General features: G+C 46.3%; 14 non-coding genes across 14 annotated transcripts; 3 read left to right on the top strand and 11 right to left on the bottom strand.

Annotated features, from left to right (window-relative positions):
- Nucleotides 1–10,261: 10,261 nt before the first annotated feature.
- trnay-gua (transfer RNA tyrosine (anticodon GUA)) lies at nt 10,262–10,348 on the bottom strand. Its single transcript is given in 2 exon segments — nt 10,262–10,297; nt 10,312–10,348. It is a non-coding gene; the product is annotated as a tRNA-Tyr (tRNA).
- Nucleotides 10,349–10,456: 108 nt separating this feature from the next.
- On the bottom strand, nt 10,457–10,528 carry trnae-uuc (transfer RNA glutamic acid (anticodon UUC)). The gene has a single exon. It is a non-coding gene; the product is annotated as a tRNA-Glu (tRNA).
- A 471-nt stretch (nt 10,529–10,999) lies between these two features.
- Nucleotides 11,000–11,072, bottom strand: trnar-acg (transfer RNA arginine (anticodon ACG)). The gene has a single exon. It is a non-coding gene; the product is annotated as a tRNA-Arg (tRNA).
- Nucleotides 11,073–11,397: 325 nt separating this feature from the next.
- Nucleotides 11,398–11,469, top strand: trnae-cuc (transfer RNA glutamic acid (anticodon CUC)). The gene has a single exon. It is a non-coding gene; the product is annotated as a tRNA-Glu (tRNA).
- A 94-nt stretch (nt 11,470–11,563) lies between these two features.
- trnay-gua (transfer RNA tyrosine (anticodon GUA)) lies at nt 11,564–11,650 on the bottom strand. Its single transcript is given in 2 exon segments — nt 11,564–11,599; nt 11,614–11,650. It is a non-coding gene; the product is annotated as a tRNA-Tyr (tRNA).
- Nucleotides 11,651–11,758: 108 nt separating this feature from the next.
- On the bottom strand, nt 11,759–11,830 carry trnae-uuc (transfer RNA glutamic acid (anticodon UUC)). Its single transcript has one exon. It is a non-coding gene; the product is annotated as a tRNA-Glu (tRNA).
- Nucleotides 11,831–12,301: 471 nt separating this feature from the next.
- On the bottom strand, nt 12,302–12,374 carry trnar-acg (transfer RNA arginine (anticodon ACG)). Its single transcript has one exon. It is a non-coding gene; the product is annotated as a tRNA-Arg (tRNA).
- A 325-nt stretch (nt 12,375–12,699) lies between these two features.
- trnae-cuc (transfer RNA glutamic acid (anticodon CUC)) lies at nt 12,700–12,771 on the top strand. Its single transcript has one exon. It is a non-coding gene; the product is annotated as a tRNA-Glu (tRNA).
- Nucleotides 12,772–12,865: 94 nt separating this feature from the next.
- On the bottom strand, nt 12,866–12,952 carry trnay-gua (transfer RNA tyrosine (anticodon GUA)). Its single transcript is given in 2 exon segments — nt 12,866–12,901; nt 12,916–12,952. It is a non-coding gene; the product is annotated as a tRNA-Tyr (tRNA).
- Nucleotides 12,953–13,060: 108 nt separating this feature from the next.
- trnae-uuc (transfer RNA glutamic acid (anticodon UUC)) lies at nt 13,061–13,132 on the bottom strand. Its single transcript has one exon. It is a non-coding gene; the product is annotated as a tRNA-Glu (tRNA).
- Nucleotides 13,133–13,603: 471 nt separating this feature from the next.
- On the bottom strand, nt 13,604–13,676 carry trnar-acg (transfer RNA arginine (anticodon ACG)). Its single transcript has one exon. It is a non-coding gene; the product is annotated as a tRNA-Arg (tRNA).
- A 325-nt stretch (nt 13,677–14,001) lies between these two features.
- Nucleotides 14,002–14,073, top strand: trnae-cuc (transfer RNA glutamic acid (anticodon CUC)). Its single transcript has one exon. It is a non-coding gene; the product is annotated as a tRNA-Glu (tRNA).
- A 94-nt stretch (nt 14,074–14,167) lies between these two features.
- Nucleotides 14,168–14,254, bottom strand: trnay-gua (transfer RNA tyrosine (anticodon GUA)). The gene is given in 2 exon segments: nt 14,168–14,203; nt 14,218–14,254. It is a non-coding gene; the product is annotated as a tRNA-Tyr (tRNA).
- A 108-nt stretch (nt 14,255–14,362) lies between these two features.
- trnae-uuc (transfer RNA glutamic acid (anticodon UUC)) lies at nt 14,363–14,434 on the bottom strand. The gene has a single exon. It is a non-coding gene; the product is annotated as a tRNA-Glu (tRNA).
- Between the last annotated feature and the right edge of the window lie 3,825 nt (nt 14,435–18,259).

Consider the following 18,259-nt stretch of genomic DNA (forward strand, 5'->3'; position numbering starts at 1 on the left):
CGGTTTCCTCCCATTCCTGCGATCGCACAATAGACACTATCAACTGGTCATTTACAGCGAGGTCCTTGTGAATGTACTTTTGCAATGCATTTGAAAACAGGCATGGCATTGTATGGCAACCGTTATCTCACTGGCAAAACAGCCCATTGTTGGACTGTCAATTTATCATAATAATAAACCAATGGAATAATAATAGCAATGAAAGCTAAGGGCTAATAAAGCTAAATAATAAAACTGCCATGGGCTGACAAAGAAGCAAAAGAGGCAGCTCGGGCCAGCCAGGAGTCGAACCTAGAATCTTCTGATCCGTAGTCAGACGCGTTATCCATTGCGCCAAGGCCGGCGCCGGTTAGTCGTGGTAAAGCAACCATAAGAGGCACAGCGACCCGAGTTCGCGCCCCGCTCCGACCGGTGATCGGAATTTGCGGAACGTGTCCCTTTGACGCCGCCGGTGCACGCGTGTGTCATCGTTATTGCCCCCCGTACTTTAATCAGACGTAAATTCGCCCCCCCGTACTTTAATTTGGGCACTCTCCAACGTAAACGCTCTCACGTTGTGTATGTTTCGTTCATACCGGACGGCGGAGGGCGCTCTCTCGCAGAAAAGCCCAAAGCGGACCAAAATGGACTCGTAAAAGTACTAATTTGTGACGCTCCAGGAAATACCTTATGTGGACAAAGGCATCCAGCTGTCACTGGATAAAAAAAGCCGAAATGTTTTGACATAATAAATGTGAAGACAATAAACACACGGCAATAACAATAGCCATCTTCTTGGTGCGTTTTCATAACAGAATATATGAATATATGCTAATTGATACCTTTTTTTTTTTTTTTTTTTTTTTTTTTTACAGTATAGAAACTATAAATTATATTTTCTGCCCTATTCTTACTGTCCCTGTTTTTATTGTGTTTTACAGTTATGTTTGTATGTTTTTATGTTTTTAAAAAAACATATTGTGTCCACAGCTACAAATATTTTGAGAATACAAATAGGCACACAGAAACAATAATGTGAGGGCAAAGATTAACAACCGTTTTTATTTGCATAGATTTTTAGTCAATAAAAAAAATTTAGAACAGCAGTGCAATTTTGACATAACAGCCTGAGAAAAGAATAAATAATAAACCAAAACAAACAGTTGCAGTGCAATTTTGACATAACAGCCTGAGAAAAGAATAAATAATAAATCAAAACAAACATATGCAGTGCAATTTTGACATAACAGCCTGAGAAAAGAATAAATAATTAACCAAAACAAACATCTGCAGTGCAATTTTGACATAACAGCCTGAGAAAAGAATAAATAATTAACCAAAACAAACATCTGCAGTGCAATTTAGACATAACAGCCTGAGAAAAGAATAAATAATAAACCAAAACAAACATCTGCAGTGCAATTTTGACATAACAGCCTGAGAAAAGAATAAATAATAAACCAAAACAAACAGTTGCAGTGCAATTTTGACATAACAGCCTGAGAAAAGAATAAATAATTAACCAAAACAAACATCTGCAGTGCAATTTTGACATAACAGCCTGAGAAAAGAATAAATAATAAACCAAAACAAACATCTGCAGTGCAATTTTGACATAACAGCCTGAGAAAAGAATAATAAACCAAAACAAACAGTTGCAGTGCAATTTTGACATAACAGCCTGAGAAAAGAATAAATAATTAACCAAAACAAACATCTGCAGTGCAATTTTGACATAACAGCCTGAGAAAAGAATAAATAATTAACCAAAACAAACATCTGCAGTGCAATTTTGACATAACAGCCTGAGAAAAGAATAAATAATTAACCAAAACAAACATCTGCAGTGCAATTTTGACATAACAGCCTGAGAAAAGAATAAATAATTAACCAAAACAAACATCTGCAGTGCAATTTTGACATAACAGCCTGAGAAAAGAATAAATAATAAACCAAAACAAACATCTGCAGTGCAATTTTGACATAACAGCCTGAGAAAAGAATAATAAACCAAAACAAACAGTTGCAGTGCAATTTTGACATAACAGCCTGAGAAAAGAATAAATAATTAACCAAAACAAACATCTGCAGTGCAATTTTGACATAACAGCCTGAGAAAAGAATAAATAATAAACCAAAACAAACATCTGCAGTGCAATTTTGACATAACAGCCTGAGAAAAGAATAAATAATAAACCAAAACAAACAGTTGCAGTGCAATTTTGACATAACAGCCTGAGAAAAGAATAAATAATAAACCAAAACAAACATCTGCAGTGCAATTTTGACATAACAGCCTGAGAAAATAAAAATAAAAAACTCACACATGAATAACAAGGTAAACTTACCATTATTTATATATATATATATATATATATATATATATATATATATATATATATATATATATATATATATATATATATATATATATATATATTACACACATTAGGGCTGTTCAACGATAACCGTGGTTATCGTGTACAAAATAAGAGTCTGTGTTTACGTAATATGTGTGTTTTTGTGTATAATTATTATGTATATATAAATACACACACATACATGTATATATTTAAGAAATATAAGCATGTATGTATAAATATATAAATGTATTTATATTTTTATATATTTAAATTATATATAAATGTAAATATTTATATAGAAATATAAGATATTTTTCTTAAATATATACATGTATGTGTGTATATTTATATATACATAATAATTATACACAAAACAAACACACATATATTACGTAAACACAGACTCTTATTTTGTACACGGTAACCACGGTTATCGTTGAACAGCACTAATAAACATACATATATATATTATATTATATTATATTATATTATATTATATTATATTATATTATATTATATTATATTATATTATATTATATTATATTATATTATATCACATTTATACCTGAAATATTTTCCCAACAGAGGCATGCAGCAGAGGAAACAAGCAGTGAAGAAAAAAACATGTTTTTTTTAGAGATTTTTTAGAAACCTATTATACATTTTAGTCATTGTTGGAGACTTGTAAATTGCTCTATAATGCAAACATTAACCAAATAAATAAACAAAACAAAACAAACAAAAAAAAACGTGCTGAAAGAGCAATTTTATGAAGCTGGAGGGTTGTCATTTCCTGGCTTTTTTTTCCTATAACCTCGTTCCTCCAGCACAGCCCTCCATTCACCATATGATTGAGTCTCAGACTCTTTGCAGTACCAGTTACCAAAGTACTGAAGATGTGATGGTGGCCGTCTTTCTTTTTTACACTTTTTACAAAGAATGACGTCTGTCTTCCTCACATATTTTCTTGTGACAGTTCCAGTGAGCTCCCTCTCCTGTTTTCTCTTTCTGTATTGCTGAGTGGAGTAAGGAACAGCTTGACTGGATGTCTGTGTCTGAGCTGATGGTGGCATAGCTGAAGGTAATGGGAGGTTGAAGAACATCACCTGTGAGGTACCAGGCTGTCACGATCACCGTCTGTTCCTGTCAGTTCCCGGACTACATTACCCACAATCCTCCCTGCCAGTCACATGGTCACTCCACACCAATCACCTGTCGCCACATACAGCCATGCACACACTCCTCACTAATCACCACACCCAGCTGCAGTACATTAACAGGACTATAAAGGACTCACACTCACACCACCAGTTTGCGAAGTCTTGATTCCTTGTGACAATTCTGAGCGTTTCCTTGTTTTCTGTCTGCCTGTGATTGATCTTGCCTGTTCCTGTTTTTGACCCGTTGCTGCCTGTCCTGACCCTTGCCTGTTTTACTGTTCTGTGAATGATATCTGCCTGTCCTGACCATTGCCTGCACCCTGATTACGATCCTGCCTGTCCCTTGCTGTTCTCGTCTGCTCCTGATTGACCCTGCCTGTACGATATTCTTAATAAAGCTTGCATTTGGATCTTACCATGACTCCCGCTTCGTTACACAGGCACTGTAGAGGACGGCGCACTTGCGTCTATCACTGTAGGAAGCTGCACAGATGGTAAAATGAAAGGGAGAGAGAACGGTAGTGCTGGTGCAATAGGACGTGCTATGACAGGAAGTCCTTGATGTGATGGTGGAGCCTTGGAGATGGCCTGAGGTTGCGACCTCCCCTTGAGTTTTGCCTCCCCAGCAGTGTTTGGTGGCAGGATAAAAAGGTGAGGCTCAGCCAGACTGCCTGAATAGAGAGTGGGTCCTTTCTGTATAGCCGCAGGAAGCTCCTCAGGTCCTGCCATGGGTGCGTCTGGGGCTTGGATACCCTGCTTTAAAATCTCCTGTTCCTGAGACTTGCAACGCCTGCTGAACCTGGGAAAACATAAACAACCAATATTAATAAACATTTAAGCAATAATACAAAAGATGGTGTGATCAACTACTATTTGATCACGACTATGATGCAGAAGCATGACACAGCTGAGATCACATAGCAATTGATCACACCCTCGTCTCATGTATTATTGCTTTTGTAAAATGGCTACTTCATTGAGATAACCATTCTATTATGGATTATGGATTCTTGCAGTCTGTTGAAGACCATTTCCTGAGCAAAAAATATTATCTTTCATATTGCTGAATTGTTGAATTGATTTGTTTCTAGACCCGTCAAAGCAGTCACTAACATTAAGTTAACTGCGTCAGTTACTTGAACCCTCTGTGTAGCCCTCAGATGCTTTAGGTTTAGGCTTAGCAGTTACAATGCTAATTTACTCACCACTGTGTGACTGTTGCAGCGTTCACTTCAGGGAGCTGGATGGTGGTCTCGCTCATCACCTTAGCATTGGTGAGGATGCACTCTCGAATGTGCTTGTAAACACGTGTTACCATTGTGAAGCGGGACACCCTCACTCCATCACAGCGCACCGCATTCGGGTAGAGAGCACAGAGCCTTGTGAAGATGGCCTCCACCACTCGGTTGCAGTCAGGCCACTGTGCAGGACTATGAGCCCCAACGAAACACCTGCAAGTTACAAAAGAATACATATTATTAATGTATGATTGTTTACGATTTGTGATCCTTACTCTGTTATTTTATTTTCCCTTTTCTATTCTGTATGTTTTGCTTTGTGTTGTCTAGATGTTAATTTTTAATATCTGTGCATAGTTATGTTGTCTTGTTTGTTTTCTAGGTCGATGTTGAAATATCATATCAATAAATTAGGTCTTTACTGGGTTACTGTGTTGTGGCATTATTACAGCTTTATACTGCATTATACGGTGTCGTTAGTCAGCCTGTCAGTTTTTTGTTTTTGTTTTTCACAATAATAGCTGCATATTATTCCACTTATTACACAGCTACTTACTAACAGACAGTAAGACAAATCATTTGACACAAAATATTGATCCAAAATGACTTAACTGATTAAGAAATGACTGTGTTGCTTCTGCTAAATAGAATAGTCTGATGTACAGTTGGAACTGTGTCCATAGCAACGTAACTTACTTAGCAACATAACATAAAGTCAGCATTAAATGTAAATCACAACTAATAATTTGTTATAACTAGGCTAGGTTTGAACTTAACAAGCTGCAGGAAGATAAACTAGCTATGAAGGCTTCAGGTTTTACTAATTTTACTAGAAATCCTTACTAAACAAATAAAGCTGGAGATGATATTTCAGCCAGTTATATATATTTAAACAAAACCTTTTAGACAAAGGCAATCCAGACCCTGTGTTTGCTAAATTTAAGATACCTTTTAGTGCTCTCCACACCTGGTGCCACAATCTTCTTAGTGGCCCTGAATCGTCCCTGTTTTAGGGTGGTTTGATGACGTGATGAGTAAATGGTCTTTTTCTTGTCATACTCCCCCAGTGCCTGCCATAGGGTGATGATCTTGACACACTCTTCTCCAGTCAAGGCCAGACGGTGGTCTCTGAGGCTAACCAAAAACTCTGCCAAGTCCTGCACGGCTCCATACCCCTCAATATTATCAGGACCAACAGAATCCTAAAATGAAAGATAATTTAGGAACTTTTGATAGCAGCAATGAATATAAATATTTACATGAAAGCACAGCCAACATAACCCGGATTTTGTTTACCCATATGTAAATGTACATTAAAAAAGAAACTGTGCCCTTACATCATGTGAAATATTCTCTTCAGATGTTGGAAGATCAGTTTCTGCAGATAACTGATCCACTGGGACTACATGAAAAGGATAAATATTTAGTTTAAATTTGTATTTGTTTCTTTGTGTCTTTCAATATGACAAATGTACATTTAGAGTTAGTTTGACAACAAATAATATAGAAACCTCTATGAACAATTTGGTAAAACTCACAGCTATGTGCCACAGGAGAGAGTGATGGCTTTGATTGGAGATTGACAGGAGATTTCACTGGTGATGGAGGGACCACAGACAGTGATGACGTGGAGCTGGAAACAGGAGATGTCATTGGTAATGGAGGGACTACAAACTGTGATGACGTGGAGCTGGAAACAGGAGGTGTCACTGGTGATGGAGGGACCACAGACAGTGATGACATGGGGCTGGTTGCTGGAGGGGTTGGAGATGATGCTGCAGACACTAATGCTTGTGAAGAGGCAGCAGGTGTCCGTTCTGTGTCAACGGTGGGGACAGTGATGTCCTGAAACTCCTCAAATTCAGCATAATCTTCACCCTCCTCTATAACAACCTCAGTGGTCTCTAACTCTTCAATGGCCAACTTGTAGTCCTGCAGAACGTTACCAGTTTGCTGGTAAAGGTATTCCACTCCAATAAGCTCACCTTTAAAATATTAAAACATTGACAATTAAATAATATACCAAGATATTATATTATAACTCAGTGGTTAAATGGTATGTGTACACTTGAATGAAACAAAAACAACAAATAGTTATCTACCAGTGTACTTTCTTGGCCCAACATAAGGGGTGATTTTCATGCCCATAACCTTCTCTGCAAGAGTATTGACAGCATGACGCAGAAGATGATTGTAGGAATGTGGCTGCTGCTCATCAGTTGTTGCTGCCACAGCCCGGTCCTCATTCCACCTTGCAAGTCCATCCAAAAGATACGCCTGGAAGAAGGTGTCACTAGCTAGTGTACCTGTAAATTCAAAAAAGAAAAAAAAAGACCACCAAAATTTCATATAAATACACAAATAGCTGTTCTTACAATTCTCATTATTATTTCAATATATAATTAAATCAAATCTTATTTTAATAATTCAGTTAAGTTGCTTATTTACCTGGGATGAATCTGTTAAGGTGCAGGTGAAAAGACTCAAGCGAAGTGGAACCTCTGGCACAGCGGTAGGTTGGCAGCCGGTGCCCTCCCTTCACTACAGTGCCTGTCTGCATGTAGAGCTGCACACCTAGAGGATCCTGGATGCAGGCCACATGCTTCCGCTGGGACTTTAAGATCTCCCTCATCCGGGCTGAGTTTATTAGTGGGACTCCAAGAGTGTCACGACCAGCATCTCCATCAAAGGCCTGAATATGGCTCTCAATCATCGCCAAGGTCTCCTTGGTACCACGGGTGGTCCTCCTGCAATGTAGGGCTAGCTCGCTACGGCTGATACAGCGCAGCACATCAGCCTCGGATGATGGTTTCCGGTCAGCTTCTAGCTCTGCACGCTTCGCCTTCTTCAGGGCCGTCAAGTCCCCCTGGTCCCACATGAAAATACAGTGGCTGAGGCGACTCATAAATGTGGCATACAACTGATGAGAGTCGGTGGTGCAACCCACAGAAAACCTCCGCATAAAGTGCCATACATCTAACCTGATGGTCATTTGCTCCCACTCTTCAAACATCCTCCTCAGAAGAGTGTTGCCACAGCAGTCTCGGTCGACATACAGTACCTCGGGAGGAGCCACCCCAGCCACTCTGTATCGCTTGATGAGGCCTTCAATCATTGGTCCGAGACCAAAACCTTCACTGGCTGTGAGTACGGACATGATCACCTGTCCATACTCATTTCCAACACTGGTTGCCCAGGTAGCTGTGCCATAGCTGCGTCCGGCTAGTTTTCTGGCCACTTTTTTTGTAGAATCCATTTTTAAGATCCGACCATATTGTGATGTGATAGAGGCCTTGATCTCATCCAGCCTTTGCAGGACATCCTGGGCATACACCTGCATCAGCCACCGGTGCTTAGGGATAGAAGGCATTGAAGGAGCAGGTTCAAATGTCACAGGCAGGATCAGGCTCGACGTGACAGCACTGGCAATCCCCATGCAATCTGTCAGATACTGGACTGTCTTTTGCAACCAGACCTCAGCATGACGTTCCTGCAGCTTGCGCTGGATCTGGCTGCTGCTGTTTCCCAGCCCTCGTTGACGCATCAAACTTACTACCTCCAGGTCACATGCAAGTTTTGATGTAAGAATACAAGGGAACTGCACCCTGTGGCCAATGTCGAGTTGGGAGACGATACCATGGCTCCAGCTGATGACCTTCCTCTTACATCTTCGGCAGGCCAGGTACTCAGATGCCACAAAGTACATCTTACCCAAGGCAACCACCTGCCTGATCTTTTGATGCAAGCCAGCTGAGGTCAGAAGGTCTTTCTGACAGTCTGGATGGGGACAGGTCAGCTTCACTTGCCACAGTTTTCGTGGCATCCAGAGCAGCAAGGGATGGCCAAAGTAATTCTCCAAGGAAGGAGAATTACTGGTCTTCAGTGGCACCTGTGGAGGATACCACCAAAGTTTGTCCACCCTGCTAAAGATCAGCTCAGGATGTCCCTGTGCTGTCCACCTGAACAGGGCTTTGGATATCCACCTCTGATCCACTTCAGGCAGGGTGTGTATCCATCCAGCTGGAAGACAGACTCGTTGTGCTGGAAAAAACAAAACAAAAACAGAAATAAACACATAAATAAACATATATAAATTCACATTGCTTCACTTTATTATTTCTAGAAAGGAAAATATTTTGTTGTATGTTTAAATTAAGTATAAACATACATGCCACATATGCCTCCTCAAACACAGTTGCCTCTGCCAGCAGTGTGCTGTCATCTATCTCAGTGGGGAGGGCGAGGGTGGCTGAGGGCCCTGTGGCTCCCTCAATGGAAGCGGCCGGTCGGGTGAGGGTGGCTGAGGGCCCTGTGGCTCCCTCAATGGAAGCGGCCGGTCGGGTGAGGGTGGCTGAGGGCTTCGCACGTGCTTGGGCCAAAGCTATAAAACAAAACACAGGACAAAGAGATAAACATGACTACTGAACAGCAATAAATCCTTAACAAACCAAAAAAGTGTTATACAAATAAATCTTTGCTTACAAGGTGTAGCTTTGTGGGGGGAAACCAGCCTTTCTACAGTCTTAGTCAGACTTTTCTGGTTAGGCAACCTGGTAACCAAGAGGGAGCGGAGAGAGGCGGTGGAAGTATGGGTGGTGGCGGTGTGCTGGGTCATGGGAGTGAGCTGGGTGCGAGGAGTGAGCTGGGTGGCGGCAGCGTACTGGGTGGGAGGAGTGAGCTGGGTGGCGGCAGCGTGCTGGGTGGGAGGAGTGAGCTGGGTGGCGGCAGCGTGCTGGGGAGCTTTCTCAGCATATTGCTCTTCCTTCAAGGCAATGGCAATTCTGCCAGAAGGAAATAGCTCAATATACTCCCTAAAACTCCCCTTGTTGTGGGCATGTTCTTGGGAGTCTTTGCTGCCTCCTGTGGGGTCCCTCTTCATAGCTGCCACCAGGTAAGCAGCATACCCCAGAGCATTTTCAGCCACCCACCTGAATGTTTGCCCACGAAATACACCAAACTGGATTTCAAAGAAACCTAGCAGGTGCTTTCGGTTCGCTAGATCTCCGTGGTGCAGAATTAAGCTTTTCTTGGCCTTGTTCAGCACTATCTCCGGGGACAGGGGTCTCGTGTACGGCTTTCCCTTGTTGGCCTCCTTTACCTTTGCCACTTCCAATGTATCGGCCAGATTCAGGCTGCCATCAGCCCGTCTCCTGAAGCGCGGTTCCATCAAAATTAAAATGTGAAGATATAAAGACTATAGAGAAACAAACACATTTGGTAACAAATTAGTTAATGCAGCTGTGTAATTTATATTACATTACTATATTTATGATACCCTTGATGATGTTGTGGGCCACTTTCCATGCCTGTGGCCAGTACAAGGGCAGGCATATGTTTTGCAAGCTGATTGGTTTTTATGGAAGGTTGTGGTGTTGTTTGGATATTCTTGCAGAGCATGGGACAGTTTCACAGCGGAAGAAGTGCGATTCAGGGTCAGACACTCTCTCCTCTCCAGGAGGAAATTACAAGCCTCGGTGCTCTCGCTTGCCCAGCAAGAAAGTCTTTGCGTGTGAAAAAGACCTCCTTCGAGCCGGAGTCGAACCAGCGACCTAAGGATTGCCAACTTCCCACCTACAGTCCTCCGCTCTACCAGCTGAGCTATCAAAGGCACGCTGCCGGGGAAACGGACCACAAGCTATCAGGTTGCTGCAGCTCCATTGCTGGCTAAAAATGCTTCTGCCGCAGACAGACAAGGGAAGCAAAGTAAAAGCATAGCTTCCCATACCGGGAGTCGAACCCGGGCCGCCTGGGTGAAAACCAGGAATCCTGACCGCTAGACCATATGGGACCTTCCGCAAGTGTCGGTCAGGCTTGTGGGCCACTTTCCATGCCTGTGGCCAGTACAAGGGCAGGCATATGTAGTGACCTTTGGCTTGTGGCCCGCGACCGCCCCTTTAAGAATATGGGAATGAGCCGAAGGGATTGTTTACTGCATTGAATTGTATGAGACTCGCTGGAGGGAGCTGTCATTTGTCTCACCCAGGGGGTTCGGTTTCCTCCCATTCCTGCGATCGCACAATAGACACTATCAACTGGTCATTTACAGCGAGGTCCTTGTGAATGTACTTTTGCAATGCATTTGAAAACAGGCATGGCATTGTATGGCAACCGTTATCTCACTGGCAAAACAGCCCATTGTTGGACTGTCAATTTATCATAATAATAAACCAATGGAATAATAATAGCAATGAAAGCTAAGGGCTAATAAAGCTAAATAATAAAACTGCCATGGGCTGACAAAGAAGCAAAAGAGGCAGCTCGAGCCAGCCAGGAGTCGAACCTAGAATCTTCTGATCCGTTGTCAGACGCGTTATCCATTGCGCCACTGGCCCACCGGCCAGGCGCCCTTGTGTGCCCGATTGGACAGAGGCCTGTCATATCATCTACCTATTCTCATGCTACTAACACGGAGACCACGGGCTGGGCTCTCCTTGTTATGTTTTGCAAGCTGATTGGTTTTTATGGAAGGTTGTGGTGTTGTTTGGATATTCTTGCAGAGCATGGGACAGTTTCACAGCAGAAGATGTGCGATTCAGGGTCAGACACTCTCTCCTCTCCAGGAGGAAATTACAAGCCTCGGTGCTCTCGCTTGAGCAGTTGCAGCGAAATCAGGTAGGGGCCCACAGCCAGGCTTGAGGGTGCTGGGCCGACAGCCCTTCCCTGGTGGTCTAGTGGTTAGGATTCGGCGATCTCACCGCCGCGGCCCGGGTTAGATTCCCGGTCAGGGAACGCGCTTTTAGCTTCCAGAGGCGGTCGCGACTTCAGCGCGGCTCGCTTCCAAAATCAGGCGCGGCCAAGAAAGTCTTTGCGTGTGAAAAAGACCTCCTTCGAGCCGGAGTCGAACCAGCGACCTAAGGATTGCCAACTTCCCACCTACAGTCCTTCGCTCTACCAGCTGAGCTATCGAAGGCACGCTGCCGGGGAAACGGACCACAAGCTATCAGGTTGCTGCAGCTCCATTGCTGGCTAAAAATGCTTCTGCCGCAGACCGACAAGGGAAGCAAAGTAAAAGCGTAGCTTCCCATACCGGGAGTCGAACCCGGGCCGCCTGGGTGAAAACCAGGAATCCTGACCGCTAGACCATATGGGACCTTCCGCAAGTGTCGGTCAGGCTTGTGGGCCACTTTCCATGCCTGTGGCCAGTACAAGGGCAGGCATATGTAGTGACCTTTGGCTTGTGGCCCGCGACCGCCCCTTTAAGAATATGGGAATGAGTCGAAGGGATTGTTTACTGCATTGAATTGCATGAGACTCGCTGGAGGGAGCTGTCATTTGTCTCACCCAGGGGGTTCGGTTTCCTCCCATTCCTGCGATCGCACAATAGACACTATCAACTGGTCATTTACAGCGAGGTCCTTGTGAATGTACTTTTGCAATGCATTTGAAAACAGGCATGGCATTGTATGGCAACCGTTATCTCACTGGCAAAACAGCCCATTGTTGGACTGTCAATTTATCATAATAATAAACCAATGGAATAATAATAGCAATGAAAGCTAAGGGCTAATAAAGCTAAATAATAAAACTGCCATGGGCTGACAAAGAAGCAAAAGAGGCAGCTCGAGCCAGCCAGGAGTCGAACCTAGAATCTTCTGATCCGTAGTCAGACGCGTTATCCATTGCGCCACTGGCCCACTGGCCAAGCGCCCTTGTGTGCCCGATTGGACAGAGGCCTGTCATATCATCTACCTATTCTCATGCTACTAACACGGAGACCACGGGCTGGGCTCTCCTTGTTATGTTTTGCAAGCTGATTGGTTTTTATGGAAGGTTGTGGTGTTGTTTGGATATTCTTGCAGAGCATGGGACAGTTTCACAGCGGAAGAAGTGCGATTCAGGGTCAGACACTCTCTCCTCTCCAGGAGGAAATTACAAGCCTCGGTGCTCTCGCTTGAGCAGTTGCAGCGAAATCAGGTAGGGGCCCACAGCCAGGCTTGAGGGTGCTGGGCCGACAGCCCTTCCCTGGTGGTCTAGTGGTTAGGATTCGGCGCTCTCACCGCCGCGGCCCGGGTTCGATTCCCGGTCAGGGAACGCGCTTTTAGCTTCCAGAGGCGGTCGCGACTTCAGCGAAGCGCGCTTCCAAAATAAGGCGCGGCCAAGAAAGTCTTTGCGTGTGAAAAAGACCTCCTTCGAGCCGGAGTCGAACCAGCGACCTAAGGATTGCCAACTTCCCACCTACAGTCCTCCGCTCTACCAGCTGAGCTATCGAAGGCACGCTGCCGGAGAAACGGACCACAAGCTATCAGGTTGCTGCAGCTCCATTGCTGGCTAAAAATGCTTCTGCCGCAGACCGACAAGGGAAGCAAAGTAAAAGCGTAGCTTCCCATACCGGGAGTCGAACCCGGGCCGCCTGGGTGAAAACCAGGAATCCTGACCGCTAGACCATATGGGACCTTCCGCAAGCGTCGGTCAGGCTTGTGGGCCACTTTCCATGCCTGTGGCCAGTACGAGGGCAGGCATATGTAGTGACCTTTGGCTTGTGGCCCGCGACCGCCCCTTTAAGAATATGGGAATGAGCCGAAGGGATTGTTTACTGCATTGAATTGCATGAGACTCGCTAGAGGGAGCTGTCATTTGTCTCACCCAGGGGGTTCGGTTTCCTCCTATTCCTGCGATCGCACAATAGACACTATCAACTGGTCATTTACAGCGAGGTCCTTGTGAATGTACTTTTGCAATGCATTTGAAAACAGGCATGGCATTGTATGGCAACCGTTATCTCACTGGCAAAACAGCCCATTGTTGGACTGTCAATTTATCATAATAATAAACCAATGGAATAATAATAGCAATGAAAGCTAAGGGCTAATAAAGCTAAATAATAAAACTGCCATGGGCTAACAAAGAAGCAAAAGAGGCAGCTCGAGCCAGCCAGGAGTCGAACCTAGAACCTTCTGATCCGTAGTCAGACGCATTATCCATTGCGCCACTGGCCCACTGGCCAGGTGCCCTTGTGTGCCCGATTGGACAGAGGCCTGTCATATCATCTACCTATTCTCATGCTACTAACACGGAGACCACGGGCTGGGCTCTCCTTGTTATATTTTGCAAGCTGATTGGTTTTTATGGAAGGTTGTGGTGTTGTTTGGATATTCTTGCAGAGCATGGGACAGTTTCACAGCAGAAGATGTGCGATTCAGGGTCAGACACTCTATCCTCTCCAGGAGGAAATTACAAGCCTCGGTGCTCTCGCTTGAGCAGTTGCAGCGAAATCAGGTAGGGGCCCACAGCCAGGCTTGAGGGTGCTGGGTCGACAGCCCTTCCCTGGAGGTCTAGTGGTTAGGATTCGGCGCTCTCACCGCCGCGGCCCGGGTTCGATTCCCGGTCCGGGAACGCGCTTTTAGCTTCCACAGGCGGTCGCAACTTCAGCGTGGCGCGCTTCCAAAATCAGGCGCGGCCAAGAAAGTCTTTGCGTGTGAAAAAGACCTCCTTCGAGCCGGAGTCAAACCAGTGACCTAAGGATTGCCAACTTCCCACCTACAGTCCTCCGCTCTACCAGCTGAGCTATCGAAGGCACGCTGCTGGAGAAATGGACCACAAGCTATCAGGTTGCTGCAGCTCCATTGCTGGCTAAAAATGCTTCTGCCGCAGACCGACAAGGGAAGCAAAGTAAAAGCGTAGCTTCCCATACCGGGAGTCGAACCCGGGCCGCCTGGGTGAAAACCAGGAATCCTGACCACTAGACCATATGGGACCTTCCGCAAGCTGCCTTAGGGAAGCGCCCTTGGTCGGGGGTGTCGGAACAGCCTATTTCTCACTCCGTGGACAGCCGTTTGTGGACACTCCACACCGCCCCCTAGCGTCCGCAATCCGTACAGGAAAGTCCTATCTGTCCACTTTTCGGCGTACGGAGCCCCAACTCGGCTCGGTTCCCGAGATACGGCCACTTCCGGTCCGGCTTCTGGCGACCGTATCTCTGGAACGGGCCCCCCTCGATGGACGTACGGTGCCCCCGGGCCGCTCGTTTCAGGAGGCGCCTCGGGCGCCCGTCTGGCGCTGGGGACGGGCCGTGGGGGACGGGCTACGGGCGGGCTACGGGGCCCCGTCGGATAAGTTGGGTGTGGGCGCTTGCCGGTTAAGGGAAACGCGTTTTGCGATCCGCGGCGGCCCATTACCACGGGTCCCGCGGGGCTCCCGGGGCCCCAGCAGGGGCTCCAAACTCAACATCGTGGTAGTCCAGGGGCCCTCGGTTCCAGGTCCTGGATTTCGGGGTTCAGGATGGTTCCCAAGCATGTTTTTTCGCGGTGCAAAATTCTTCTCCCTTTTCGGTTCCCATTGAAAAAAGTCTTTCTGCCTATGACAGCAAGAGGCCCGAGAGAGAGATTGCAACAAAGCGACCTAAAAACGGGTCCCTGCCTGCGGGAGACCCTTCCTCTCAACAAGCTGTCCCTGGGGCCCCACGTATAGTTTGGGCCCCTGGCTGTACACCAACAGCCTATGTAGAATAGGCAGGGAGTGGGATGCGTAGAAAGCAAAAGGGGCAAAACCATGGCCCGTGGGCCACGGACTATCCACAGACGGCCTAGGGGGGCCCTGTCGGATAAGTTAAGAGTGGGAGGGTGACCAGTGGTTGTCCACGGAATGCGCTTTTGTCCTCTTCCAGCCTATTTGGCGGGTCATCACAACAACTGTAACTTATCCAACATGTGCAATCTGTGTACAGGCCATCCACTTGACCTGGACATCCCCAAACATTCTACAGGGTCTGTGTCGAATAGATAAAAAGTGGGAGACTTTCAGGTAAGGGAAGCCACCTGTGTACAAATATATGCATACTTTCAAGTTGTTCAAGTCAAAAATCCCATGAAATGAAACTCACCGTTTGAGCAGAAACCCCAAACAGCCTAAACAGTCTGTGTAGAATAGATATAAAGTGGTAGACTTGCGTGTAATTGAAGTCAATAAGCCAGCTGTGTACAAAGATATGCACAATTTCAATAATTTTTCAAGTCAAAAATCCCATAAAATGAAACTCAAAGTCACTGCAGAATTCCCAAACAGCCTAAACGGTCTGTGTAGAATAGATATAAAGTGGTAGACTTGCGGGTAAGGGAAGTCAACAAGCCACCTGTGTACAAAGATATGCATCATTTCAACATTTTTCACGTCAAAAATCCCATAAAATGAAACTCACCGTTTGAGGAGAATCCCCAAACAGCCTAAACAGTCTGTGTAGAATAGATATAAACTGGTAGACTTGCGTGTAAGGGAAGTCAATAAGCCACCTGTGTACAAAGATATGCACAATTTCAATAATTTTTAAAGTCAAAAATTCCCATAAAATGAAACTCACCGTCAAATGAGCTGCATCCCCAAACAGCCTAAACGGTCTGTGTAGAATAGGTGTAAACTGGGAGGTTTTCGGGTAAGGGAAGTCGATAATAAGCCACCTGTGTACAAAAATATGCATCATTTGAATATTTTTCAAGTCAAAAATCCCATAAAATGAAACTCAAAGTCACTGCAGAATCCATAAACAGCCTAAACGGTCTGTGTAGAATAGGTGTAAACTGGGAGGTTTGTGGGTAAGGGAAGCAGCCTCCCACCTGCAGTCTATCTGACGGGGACCCAGTAAGCCACCTGTGTACACCAACTTGTGTACAGGCCATCCACTTGACCTGTCCCTAAACCTAACCGTCTCGGCCCCCTTGCCCCTAACCCTAACCGTCTCTCTCGGCCCCCCTGCCCCTAACCCTAACCGTCTGGGGCCCCCCGCCTCTAACCCTAACCGCCTGGGCCCCCCCACGCCTAACCCTAACCCGCCTGGGCCCCCCCGCCCCTAACCCTGACCGCCTCCCGCCCCGGGCGGTTGTTTTGGGGGAATTTAGGCGGCCAGGTGCCCTTGCCCCGGGGGTAAGGCCGAAACCTCCCCCCCGCATGCTAGGAGATGGGGGAGCGGGCGTCCACGACGAGCATCGCTCCCTCCGACCCCCTAGACGTCCCGTGGCCGTCAGAGCCTATGGGTGGCGCGGGCCACGAACAGCCGGTTCCCTTGCTCCCCTAAGGGCACGGCGTTCCGTGGGAGCGTACGCGAACGGCCTGTTTTGCAGGCCGCGGACGGCCGTTCGTGGGAGGTGCGCGCCGCCCCCCAGGGATTTTCCGAAAATCCTGGCTCCCGGACGCGGTACCGGCTGCAGCCACGGGGTGGAGCACTTCTCGACGGACATCCTAAACGTCCCCTTTCGGCCTAAGTGGTTCCACGGACGTCCTAAGCGTCCTCTTTCGGCCTAGATTTTTTCCACCAAAGTCCTAAACGTCCCCTTTCGGCCTAAGTTTTTCGACGGACATCCTAAACGTCCCAAAGTCCTAAAGGTCCCCTTTCGGCCTAAGTTTTTCCACGGACGTCCTAAATGTCCCCTTTCGGTCTAGATTTTTTTCCACCAAAGTCCTAAGCGTCCAGTTTCGGCCTAACTCTTGCCACCAAAGTCCTAAACGTCACCTTTCGTCCTATGCCAGAGGTAAGGGGCAAAACGTACACTTGGCCGCTCACTTAAGAAGGAAACGGGCGTCCATTTGTCGCAGCGCTCCCTCCGACTGACTAGACGTACAGTGGCAACTTAAATGAATGGGGTTTTTCCCACCAACGACCTAGTTTCCCTTCTCTGCCTTAGGGAAGCACGCTTACTCTGGGGTGTAGGAACGGCCTATTTCGCACTCCGTGGACGGCCGTTCGTGGACACTCGGTGTCGCCCCCTAGCGTCCGCAATCCCTACAGGAATGTCCTATCTGTCCACTTTCGGCCTACTTTGCACTCCGTGTACGGCCGTTCGTGGACACTCGACGTCGCCCCCTAGCGTTGGCGCCCCGTACAGGAACGTCCTATCTGTCCCCTTTCGGCCTATGCCAGGGGTAAGGATGAGAACGTACACTTGGCCGCTCACTTAAGAAGGAAATGGGCGTCCATTTGTTGCAGCGCTCCCTCCGACTGACTAGACGTACAGTGGCAATCTAAATGAATGGGGTTTTTCCCACCAATGACTTAAATTCTCTTCGCTGCCTTAGGGAAGCGCCCTTGCGGAGGTGTCGGAACAGCCTATTTCGCACTCCGTGGACAGCCGTTCGTGGACACTCCGCACCGCCCCCTAGCGTCTGCAATCCGTACAGGAAAGTCCTATCTGTCCACTTTCTGCCTACTTTGCACTCCGTGTATGGCCGTTCGTGGACACTCGACGTCGCCCCCTAGCGTTGGCGCCCCGTACAGGAACGTCCTATCTGCCCCCTTTCGGCCTATGCCAGGGGTAAGGGGGAAAACATACACTTGGCCGCTCACTTAAGAAGGAAATGGGCGTCCATTTGTTGCAGCGCTCCCTCCAACTGACTAGAAGTACAGTGGCAACTTAAATGAATGAGGTTTTCCCACCAACGACCTAAATTCCCTACACACAAATAGGCCTACTATAAACTTACCAAGCACTGCACAACACTGATGCTGCAGACTGAATATTTCAAGTATTCATTTCAATATTTACAGTATTTCTTACCATAATCAGTTACAGTAATCAACCAACAATGAAATCAA

This window comes from Chanodichthys erythropterus, chromosome 6 (genome assembly GCF_024489055.1).
Source record: "Chanodichthys erythropterus isolate Z2021 chromosome 6, ASM2448905v1, whole genome shotgun sequence".
Classification (NCBI taxonomy): domain Eukaryota; kingdom Metazoa; phylum Chordata; class Actinopteri; order Cypriniformes; family Xenocyprididae; genus Chanodichthys; species Chanodichthys erythropterus.